This window comes from Vombatus ursinus, unplaced genomic scaffold, assembly GCF_900497805.2.
Source record: "Vombatus ursinus unplaced genomic scaffold, bare-nosed wombat genome assembly UNPS02014794.1, whole genome shotgun sequence".
In the NCBI taxonomy this organism is placed as follows: domain Eukaryota; kingdom Metazoa; phylum Chordata; class Mammalia; order Diprotodontia; family Vombatidae; genus Vombatus; species Vombatus ursinus.
This window is the reverse complement of record NW_020954572.1, coordinates 7,710,342-7,722,256: the sequence shown is the minus strand read 5'-3', so window position 1 is coordinate 7,722,256 and position 11,915 is coordinate 7,710,342. Positions and strand designations below refer to the sequence as shown.

General features: G+C 36.3%; 1 pseudogene; it reads left to right on the top strand.

The window, feature by feature from the left end:
* The first annotated feature begins 6,073 nt into the window (after window positions 1-6,073).
* LOC114048992 overlaps window positions 6,074-11,915 on the top strand; it is a 35,987-nt pseudogene continuing 30,145 nt past the window's right edge.

Sequence of the window (11,915 nt, the reverse complement as noted above, 5' to 3'; positions counted from 1 at the left end):
TTTTCAGGAAACTAGAAAACAGTTTTATTCAAGCTTTCCAGAAAAGCAAAGGCCTTTTTTAATATAAAAACATTTTATCAGTGTTGCTATAGGGCATAAAAGCATGGATCTATCTTTCTTTCTATCTGTCTGTCTATCTGTTCATTCAACCCTCCATCGAGCTATCTTTATTCCCCTATTATCCCAAGCACTAAATAAAATTTAGCATCTTATAGGAGAGAAGACCTTTCAAAAAAAAAAAAGACTGCTTTTTAACAGTCACTACATGCTAGAAAAAAATTCCAAGAAATATTTTATCAGTGCCATCAGGCTAGTCAAAAGTGATATGTTTCTCAATGCATCATGTGTTCAATTCTAAAAATAATATAAAATATATATTTAAGTAAATTAAAAAAAAACTTTTATATAGTATCTACTATGTACCAGACAATGTGCTAAGCACTTTGCATGTATTATATCATCAGATCTTCACAACACTGGGAGATAGGTGCCATTATCATCTCCATTTTAAAGATGAGGAAAATGAGGCAAACAGAGGTTAATTGACTTGCCCAAGGTCACACAGCTCAGTGTCTGAAACGAGATTTGATATGAGGTCTTCCTGACTCCAGACCTAGCACTCTACCCATTGTGCCACCTAGCTGCCTCAGAAGCCTTGGCATTGTTTCATGTTGGCTTCTCAACACCAATCCATTTCACCAATGAGAAGGTAGAAATCAATATTAAGTTCAAGTTTATTGATGCAAAAATGAAGTCTGTGGTGTCCTTTTAAAATTTAATTCAGCCATCTGGTTCACTCAGTTTCATATCAGTAGCCACTATGTTTTTAATATATTTATTCTCATTTTTCTATAGTTCCTAAAGTAAATTGAAAGCAGAGATTTCAAAGCTGTCTTCTGATTTTCTACCATTAAAGAAAAAAAATCAGTAGAGTACCAAATAAACAGGTTTAATATCCTCCTCAAAAAAAAAATGCAGTATATCCAATGCACTACAAAATACATTGGATTTAGAGTCAGAAGATTTGGGTTCAAATCCTTCATCTGCCACTTATGACCTCTGTACATAAAGGCAAGTCACATCCTTCCTTGGTATCAGTTTATTTTGTGATATAGGGAGCAAATCTGGATAATATTCCCATAGGAGGTATCACTTGAGGTGCACTTTTAAGATAACTAGGGATTCTACAAGGCTGAAGTGAAAGTACAAGTGCATTCTAGAGATACCTAGGCAAGAATGTATAGGGAAAAGCAAGATGGTCAGTTTGGTTTGAATAAAAGGAATGTCCCAAGGTAAAGGCACATGTAAAAAGACTGGTGCAGAGTCTGGAGTCAGAATGAGAAGACATCAAAAGTCAAACAAAGATGTTGACTTTTTATCTTAGAGGCAAGAGGCAGCCTCTAAAGATTCTTAAGAATGGTTGTGATATAATCCTATCTGTGTTTTAGGGCTCTCATTTTGTTATTATTATTTTTTCTAAACTTTTGTTGTCCAATTAAAAATCACTCATTTTCTTTCTGTCTCTCACTTCCATGCCACCCAATGGGAAAAAAAGAATAAAACCTTAATAACAAATCTTCATGGTGAAGTAAAACATTCAAGACTATCTCTATGTGGAGGACAGATATGAAAAAGGAGGATTTTTAGAATGCCTGGGGACTATTTAGAAGGCTTTTATTGCCCTTCAAAAGAGAGGTGATATGTTCTAAACTAGAGTGGTATCTGTATATGAGGAGAGAAAAGGTTGAATGTGAGATATATTGTGGATGTAGAGCAAAAAGGATTGGGTAACTAATTGGATAATGTTAAGAGTTGAAGGAGAGAGAAGAGTTGGTGGTGACTGAGGTTTCATCTATGTTGTGTATGGAAAAGTAATGGTGTTCTGAATAGATACAGAGAAATTAGGAAGAAGGGAGAGTTGAATTTGGGGCATATTGAATTGAAATGCCAGAGAGAAATCCCTTAGAGATGATCAACAGCAAGTTCATGATGAGGAAAATAGTTCTGAAAAGAGATTGGGGATGAATGTATTGATTAGGAATTTGGCAAGAGTCAAAAAGAATTCTCTACACATGCATAAAATAATTGGCTAGTATCAGGTAGGTGACACAATAGATAGATCTCTGGGCCTGGAACCAGAAAGACTTGAGTTCAAGTCTAACTTCAGACACTTATTAGTTGTGTAAAGTTGGACAAGTCATTTAACTTTTTGTTTAGCATTTAACTATTTGCCTCAGTTTCTTCAAAGGTAAGATGGGGATATTAGCACCTACAGCCCAGGGTTGTGAGATCAAATGAGATAATAAACCATTTAGTAAAGTACCTGGCAAATAGTAAGTCCTTGCAAAATGCTTGTTACCTTCATTTTTCCTTCCTAAAAGACCAAGTGGCCTATACAACAATGGACTTAATCTTAGCCTGTGCTATTGCTGAATTTAAGATCAAACATTGTGACATAGCCTAGCATATGCACTAAGGGAGTTTTCTCTCTTGTGAGCAGTATTAATTAGCCAACACACCATAGCAGGCAGTAGCAGAAAGCAGATAGTACTTCAAAAAAAAAAGCTGAGTAAAGAACAGGAAATTTTTGGCATAAAGCAGCTCAAAAACCATGAGACTAGGGAAAAACATTATGATAGAGAGTAAAGATGGCACAATTTACCCAGCAGATTGGTGAGGTTAGGACTAACAGAGTAGTTCAAGGGCATTCCTAAAGATGGCATCAGTGCATCTTAAATGTGTCATCCACATGTATCCCCTTGGTGTATGTCTCAATTCAAGCCTTCTATGCATGTTCTTCATTAACATATCTTCTCCACATGTATGTCCTCTCCTACTGGAAATGTGGCAACTTGTTGGCGAATGTTTCTACTGTTTAAATGAAAGAAATCTTTTCTTTTCCCTGTATTTGCTTTATGTTATGGGTGTTGTTTTCCTTTTAAATCAAATGTTTTCTGCTTTGACTTTTCTCGTTTTAGCCTTACAAGCTAAAATTTAAAAAATGGTGGCACTTGTGAGTTGTAGTTTTGATTGAACTCTGAACCACAAAATGTCTGAAACATGGCATACACTTCCATATGTGAGGGGGACCATTGATGTTACTTTTGTGGGGGACTCATTGAATGTCTATTTTGGATATATTAGGGATTTAGTTTTCCTTTATGCACACACTGGAGAGAGAGTGAGAGAGAGATTCACTATACTTTTTGCACACTCTAAGCCTTAGTAAGGCATGCCACTGGAGTAACACAGCAGCAGCAAAGCACAAGGATAGAGGCATATAGTATGCAAACTCCATTCCTTATGGAACCTTAATTTTACTTCATATTTTTGAATGTAGTATTAAATCCTAAACATAGAGGGCAGACAGAGAGATTAACTTTGAGAAACCTCCCATGCCTTAGGAATGGAAAGTTCATTTTAGAGAGACACTCAAATCATGAATTTGTATGTTCTCATTGTGTGAGTGGAATGCAAGATGTGCCTGAGGAGCAACACACAAAATACACCTTAGTTACCTCTTATCATTTCCAGAATATTCCTTGAAGCTTATCCTCTCAGAATTTGAAGGCCTTGGAAACTATCTTAAAAAAACTATTTTTTTAGTTAATGATATCTTCATGAATTCTCTCAGTCTGTATGTCATACCCATACTATACAGACAAACACTAGGAAGATATAGATGTGTATAGACTACTGGTCTTTGAACAGAAGAATTGTGGTATATCATTGGATCATATAATTATAATGAGTTGAAGAAGCTATGGCTTTTCTGATAGACAGTCAGTGATTTTTAGTGTCAGATCTATACAATGATTAATATCAGATGTCCATGCTGAGGAATGCAAGAAAGACATCCATCATCTTCCCAGAAGGAAGCTAGCAGTTTCAATATGTATTCCTGAGGATTCTCAGGGATCCTAACACTTTTCAATGGCATATATATGTGGTAGGACACATGAATTATTTAGGCTCAGAGCAACATAGGTATAAGTATACCTGAATTTCTTTGTTCTCTTTGGATGATTTTGGAAGATTATGAGAAAAGTGTAATGAAAGGTTAAACTGGCTGAAAGATGCTGTTTTGAAGGTGCTAGCTGGCAAGTGCCAAGTGTTTTGCATTATACAGTATCACATTAGGGCCTGAGTACTAAAACCAAGGAAATTTAACTACTTTTTGGTGAGAATACTCAAAGCTTCTTTAAGAGCTAAAATCTTTAGAAGAAAGTGGTATACTAACATAATGTATTTATAAAGGTATTTAAAAAGAGTGAACTAGGTAGAAAAAGGAGCACAATTTATATAATGATGTCAAATTATTAGGGGACACCCTGTTTTCCAGAGCTAAGGCCAACCAAGCAGTCTGTGCCCTGAACTTGGCATAACGACAATCCTTTGCATTCACCTTATGGATGATCTCAGCCACAGCAAAATCCCAGAACTTTTTCACACTAGCATCAGATGGTCTCTGAGCTTGGAAAAGCATCTGTAGTACCCATGTTCTGGTCATGAAGTCCTGCTATGAATCAAACTTACCACGTTGTTACTGTTATTCCTCATCATCAGGGCTACAGCTCACTGTGCAGCCACTGATATAACTATTGACATCTCCCCACATTGCCTTGGAGTACCCACTAGGGATGGGACTCTGGCACATATGTCTTTGTTTGCAAGCTCTTTTCCTCACTCTGAAATAAATTAAACTTCTGTTTGATTCCTGACTTCCCTGTATCTAGCCTGCTTTGTTCAGTTCTGTTTACCCACAGGTTAGAGACCAGTTCCAGTATGTTGGCCACTTAAATTGTGTCAGAAGTAGGATTGGATGGAACTGGGCCAAGTGGACTTTCCAGTAGCAGGAGGAGTGGACTAGGCACCACTGGAGATTTCCCCAGAGACTGACCCCACTTTTATTGGCTGATTCCACTGCCCTCTCCTAGTTCCAAACCTGGGCTCATGCACTGGTTAAACTTGTTGTTCTTTGTGAGGAAAACTCCAAGGCCCCTCCCATGACCCAATTCATCCAGGGTCTCTCTGGTAAGCATATCTTTTCTGCACACCTCATTTAAATTAGCTTCTTTGTGTGCCTCTTTCTTCTTTACTACATACCCCTGTTAAATTTGCAAATTGTATATGCCTCTTTTGCACTGTGTGCTTCAGAACCAGTTGAAATTAGCATTTTAATTGCATACTTTGTCATGTTTGTGTTGTGAGTAAGCCTGCTATTTGCTTCTGTCTTGTCATTTTGTCTGTGTTTCTGTCTTTACAAAATGTAAAATGTCTGTGTCATGTTTGCATTGTGAGCTAGATTCTGTCACCTTGACAGATTTAAAATGCAGCCATCCAGGAAACCTGTAAGGCTGTAGCCAGAGTTCATAACACTTGGAAAGATCAACGAACCTTCAAAGTTGAAGCAATTGCTTCAGTATGCAGAACTAATTTCTACTTTAGGCTTTCTGCAGGAGATTAGGTTATAAAAAAAGAAAAAAAACTGTAAGACAGAAATAAAGTTAGATACTCAAAGTTTATAGAAATGCTAAAAATATCTTAGCAGATTCTGGAAGTTTGAAGATTAATCATTTTAAGTTTGCAGGAGAGAACTTCTGAGACTTTGGGATAATTCCAGGAACTCAGTCCCTTCTGACATATTTTAACAGGTTTTGGGGTACCATTCTATAGAATTTGTTTTAAAGAAAAATAAGGATTAAATTTTATAAAGGTTTTTTTAAATGTAAAATGGCATTTAGATATTTTTTCCCCTAAATATTAGGATAGATAGCTTCATTGTTCTAGGGCAATGAAGGAAAGCTAGTTTGGAAGTAATCCCAGAGTAAAGAAAGAAAAAAAAATAGTTGAACAGTTTGCTCTTTATAGCAACCTGTTGTTAAATTTTCCTTCACATTTCTGACCATGAAAAGAGAAAAGACTGTTTAAACCAGAGGTCCTTTATAACTCCTCCAGGTCAGAGATCCTCTCTTTTAACCTCTTTCATCCTAGATCAGATTCCCAAATAAAAGTGTTGAAAAAATCCTAGAAAAATGTAGGAAAACTTGAATTACATTTTACCTCTCCAGCTATGCAGTTCATAGCCCACCTACTGGAGGGGGGGGCAGCAACTGCAGTGGAGGCCCCCACTGGCAGTGGCCCCAGCTATCCTGTGCCCTTGGGCATCCTGCTGAATATCCCTCTAGGCAAGCCTGGGAGCCTCACCCAGGTGCAGTACATCCTGCCCACCCTACCTTAACAGCTGCAAGTGGCACCAGCCCCAGCAGTGCCTGGCCACAAAACTGCAACTGTTGAAGATGGGGGAGAGTTCAGGCCCCATAGCCAGCATCTGCTTTGCCTTGCCACCAGGCACTATCACCAATGGGAAGATCCTGGCACCAGTCACTCCAACCCCTAGGCTGCAGCCAGCACCCCAAAGACCAGTTGTTTTCTCCAGTTCAGGCAAAGCCCTTGGCAGGCTTGGATGCTGCCTTGGAAGGTCCTGGTGCCCCTAGCAGTTCCTATCATGGCAGTAGGAATGGGGAGACAGCTAGCCTTTGCACTTGGAGAGCCCACCCTTCTCCATTCTGGTTGCAGAAATGGATTACCTGTGTAATCTTAGGCAAGTTATCTTACCTCTGTTTACCCAAGTTTCTAGATCTGTAAAGAGAAAAATAATAATGGTACCTACCTCCTAGGGTTGCTGCGAGGATCAAAATAATATAATGGTTGTAAAGTGCTTAATACGGTGAATGGAATATGCTAAGCACTACATTATTTCTTTAACTGAATGTAATTGTTGCTTGATAACTCTAAAGTGGTTTTAAAATGTCAAAGGTAATAAGATCAATGATTTTCATATGTGATAATTTGGAAATGCACTTAACTGAATTGAAATCATTTGAAGTTTTTTATTTGTGTTATTATTGTATTTAAAAACTCATACTGTGAAATTTGAGAGACCATTGTAACAGAAATGCGACAAGACAAAAAAAAAAGAAACAACTTTTTAATCTGGATGCTGTTACACGTAAATTAGGCTTTTAAAAGGATGTGATTAAAAATAGATATTTGAAAACTGGTAAATATTTAATGAGATTTATTTTGTTATAAAATAGATAATAATATTTACTATAATAGCAAATTCTCACATGAAAATTCTGGAGCTATTATGAAAATATGTAGGGTGGTTTAAACATGTAGCTTCAACATATTAATGATGAGATCAGGTATTTGCTGTATGAAGTTCCAGAATATGGACAGTTTAAATATACAAATAAAAGATAAATGAAATGTTAATGATTAGAGAAACATTGGGATAGATGTTCAAGCTCTAAGTTGTGGCTAGTGATATTTTGCTATTTAAGGTAAAAATTCTTGGGACTACAATTTACTACTGTTTTGAGCTTTGATTACTGGGATAGTTGTCTGAATTGTCATGGAGCCAATAGTAGAAAATGGCATGTGCTGCAGTCTGGGAACTACTAAAGGTGGATATCTGTTCCTGAGAAAACTTTTGGGGATGACCTTGGACACAGCCTAGGTAGGATCTTCCTAAATCTATTTCACCTTTGTATTATTTTTTTCTGAAGAAGGAGAATTCCTACCTGGTTAATCCTGAGCCTTACTTTGACTACATGATTGACTGTCAGATATGATTCATGCATGGAATCAAAGTGAAGGGAATTCCCCACCCCCACCCCTGATATGATATAAGACATTGTTATAACCATTTCCCTCTTTTTCCTTTTATAGCAAATTTCTATAATCAAAAAGTTTTATAAGTACAACACTAAATCTATTAAATAATAGATTGATACTGAAGGATCTCTGAGCTATTATAATTGGATGCAAATATGAATATCTTACAATTTTAACCTGTATCTATGGTCAAAATATATTATAAGGATGATATCCTCCTAAGGGGGAAATGGTTAGACGAGGTAATTAGACAAAGATTTGATGTGAGAGTGTTCTAATTAAATGGAGGAGTCAATTGTGAGAAAAGCATTAGGTTTAGACTATTTTCTATAAGAACTATATACAGATGGATATGATTGCCTTCCAAATTCATCATCATGGAAATTCAGGCTTTGAGTAAGTTTTAGTAATAAGTTCTCAAAGTTGGATTAAGGATTTATTAATTAAGGAGCAAAGATTTTACACATAAATTATATTGATAATGGTAAAGAAAGTGAAATCATTTTAAAGTATATATCTGATAATTTTAAAAGGCAGAAGAACAGGCCATAAATGAGTTTCCTAAGGAAAAGCACTAGAACCAGAGAGAATTACAAGTGAATTCTGTCAAACATTTAAAGGTCAGCTAGGGGCAGCTAGGTGGTGCAGTAGATGGAACACTGGCCCTAGAGTTAGGAAAACACTTGACACTTACTAGCTGTGGGACCCTGGGCAAGTCACCTAACCCCAATTGCCTAAAAACAATAAATAAATAAATAAATAAACAAACAAACAAACAAACAAACAAACAAATAAATAAATAAATAAATAAAGATCAACTAATTCCAACTTTAAATAAATTGTTTAGAATAATAGACAAAGAAAGGATCCTACCAGACTCTTTTTATGAAACAAAACCAGGAAGAGTAAAAGCAGAGGAAAAAAAATGTAGGCTAATTTCATTACTAAATATGGATATAAAAATCCTAAATAAATACTAGCTAAAAGATTACAACACTATATTACAACAGTATATTGACTAAATGGGATTTATGCCAGGAATGCAGGGATGGGTTTAAAAATATTAGCATAGTTGATGCCTTAAATTGATACTAAGCATGTGTATCTAAAACTATCAGTAAGCATTATTTGTAATAGGGATAAGATAGAAGTCTCCTAGTAAGATCAAACGTGAAACAAGGATACCCACTGCCACCAATATTATTGAATATTGTATTGGAAATCCTAACAATATCAATAAGAGAAGAAAAAGAAATAGAAGGAATCAAAGTAGGGAATGAGGTAATAAAACCATCTCTTTTTGCAGACAATATGATGCATCAGCATTCGCAAACAAAACCCTGCAAAAAGAAATAGTGAGAGATTCCCCATTTAAAATAACTCCAGACAGTATAAAATACCTGGAAATATATCTGCCAAAAACAATCCCTGGAATTATAGAAGATTCAAATAATTGGAGAAACATAAATTATTCATGGGTAGGAAGGGCTAAATATGATAAAAAACAAGGAGCAAAAAGTCTAGAGCAGCAAAGGAACCAATAAAAAAATGTAAAGGAAGAAGGCTTAGCAGTATGAGATCTTAAACTATATTATAAGGAAGAAATTATTGAAACTATCTAGTGCTGGCTAAGAAGTAGAAAAGTAGCTCAATTTCTTAAAAGTTTGTTATATCGGGTATGAGATTTGGGCAAAGATAGAAAATGGTATATAAAATGAAAATCTCTGAAATTCCAAGGTTGGAGAACCAAATTTAAGTCATTATACTAAATTGTATTAAGTCTTGTTACTAGTAGAATTATCTAGAAACCTCTAGTTCTGGAACCAGAGAAGCAGTATCCCCCTTTAGAGCTCTCCTGAGAATAAAGCCTACTGTCCAGGAAAAGCTATCTAGGGACCAGATAATCATATAAGATATCTGGGACTCAAAATGTGCTGATTAAATGACCATTGAGAAGTGCTGCTAGGATACAGGGAGACTTGATGTTAGTTAACATTGGTGATAATTGTTGCACTGCTTTGCATTGTGTATGTTTAAATTTTATTGATTACCTTGGTGACATGGAAACCTCCCCTCAGAACTAGTCCATTGTGAGACCTCTAAGTAGTTTGATCTATATCTGACTTAATGTAATCATGCAATTATGGGAATTGCAAAAAACTTTATTGCATCGTTTGAACCTAGCCCTATGTGGCTAGGGAACCGGATCATCTCTATGTGTTGTTTAGAGACTCTTAATTAAGGGTCTATGTTATGCTGACCAGAAACTCAGATTCAAAGATTGATGCTAGGAGTATTTTCTAAGGCCCCCTACCATGTGCTTCTGACTACTCCCACAACTGCCAAACTTGTGGGTATGGACTCCTGTGTTATCTGAAGAAAGCCTCTGTTCCTGTGTTGATAGCAGAACATTTTGGGGACCCCAAGTTTGTCTAGTATGGACCCAGAAGCAGCTGACATCCAGATGAAATAGCTGTTCCAAGATTCTGGATGAGGGCTGAGTATACAGTCCTAGTTTTTTTTTTTCTTCTTGTTGTTGTTGTTTTGTTTTTGTTTTTTGTTTTTCTTTTCCTTTTTGTCATATGCCCAACCACCAAGGGCCTAATTTAAGCATGTTCTGGCATTTTCTTCCTCTACATTCTAGGCTACTCTTTCTTTTCTGCTTGCAAACAAACAATGATTAGCAATGATACCTGGGACTATGATATAATACAAGCAATGATACAAGGAACTAAACCCCTGGGCAACATCTCATCCTGGCCCAACTGGTATATTGGCTTATACCTGCCTCTCTTTAATTGACCATAAGGATAAGGGTTCTTTCAGACCTTCTCCTTTTGACCAACAGGGGGAAATGTCAAGATATTATGGGACACTGTTTTCCAAAGCTAAGGTCCAGAAAGTAGCCTGTGCCCTGAACTTGGCATAACAACAATTCTTTTCACTCACCCTCAGGATGATCTCAGCCACAGCAAAATCCCAAAATTGTTTCATACCAGCATCAGGTGGTCTCTGAGCTTAGACAAGCACCTGCAATCCCCATGTTCTGGTCATGAAGTCCTTCTATGAATCAAACTTGTCACATTGTTACTGTTACCCTTCACTGTCAAGGCTATAGATCACTTATGCAGCCACTGGTATAAGTATTGAGATCTCCCCACACTACCTCAGAGCACACACTAAGGATGGGTACATGTGTCCTTGCTTGCAAGCCGTTTTCCTCGCTCTGAAATTAATTAAACTTCTGTTTGATTCCTGACTCTCCTGTCTCTAGCCTGCTTTGTTCAGTTCTGGCCCACAGGTTAGAGACTGGTTCTGGCCTGATTGACAATAACAATATTATAAAGATAAACAAATTTGAAAGACTTAGGAAGTATGGTTAAAGCAATACACACGCACAGAAAGCATCTAAATACTTTTTAGTTAATGACATGCTCATAGAGTCTTTCAGCTTGTACATAATAGTCATACTGTATAGATAAAAACTAGGAAGATACAGATTTCTATAGACTACTGGTTTCTGAACAGGAGAATATTGTTGTATACACAAACACAAAACATCTGGGCAATTTCAATGGGGATTGTTTTATTTTTTGCTTGACTTTGTATATTTGTTACCAGGGGTTTTTTTTTGTTGTTGTTGTTTTCTCTTCCTTTTGAGACGTTATTCGAGGGAGAGAAAATGGGTCTTAATTAAAAAAAATAACTGTTTCTAAATGTAAATAACTATATTATTATTATTAAATTACTTAATGATCTCTCTCCAGGATATATATGGCTAAGATGAACTAAAAGTAGAAATGCAAGTAAAGTCAGTTATATCCAATCCCCTTAAAATCATTTGGAGATTTGGGGGCCAATAAGAATGAATAGTTTATAAGGATTTGGTTAAATTCCTCATGTATACACTGCTATAGCTGGCTTATGCATTCCCAGTAAATTTCTTTCTACTGTACGTTGGCAACAGTCTTGAAGTTTTAGGAGCAGACTTAGACCAAAAAAGGGACAGTTACCAGAAACCTATAGAATTTGCTAACAGAAAACTTACAGTGAGATTTGTTGTCCCATATATAAGTTGTTTTTGAGTGAATTTTTAAGTCCCAAGATTATGTATACAGAACTCAATTTTAATTACACTCAGATAACATTGTGCTGAGCTATTTTTAACACGTGCTAACTTGGATGGTGCTTGCCAGAGATGGCACTATCCAATGATGAATTAAGAATTCATT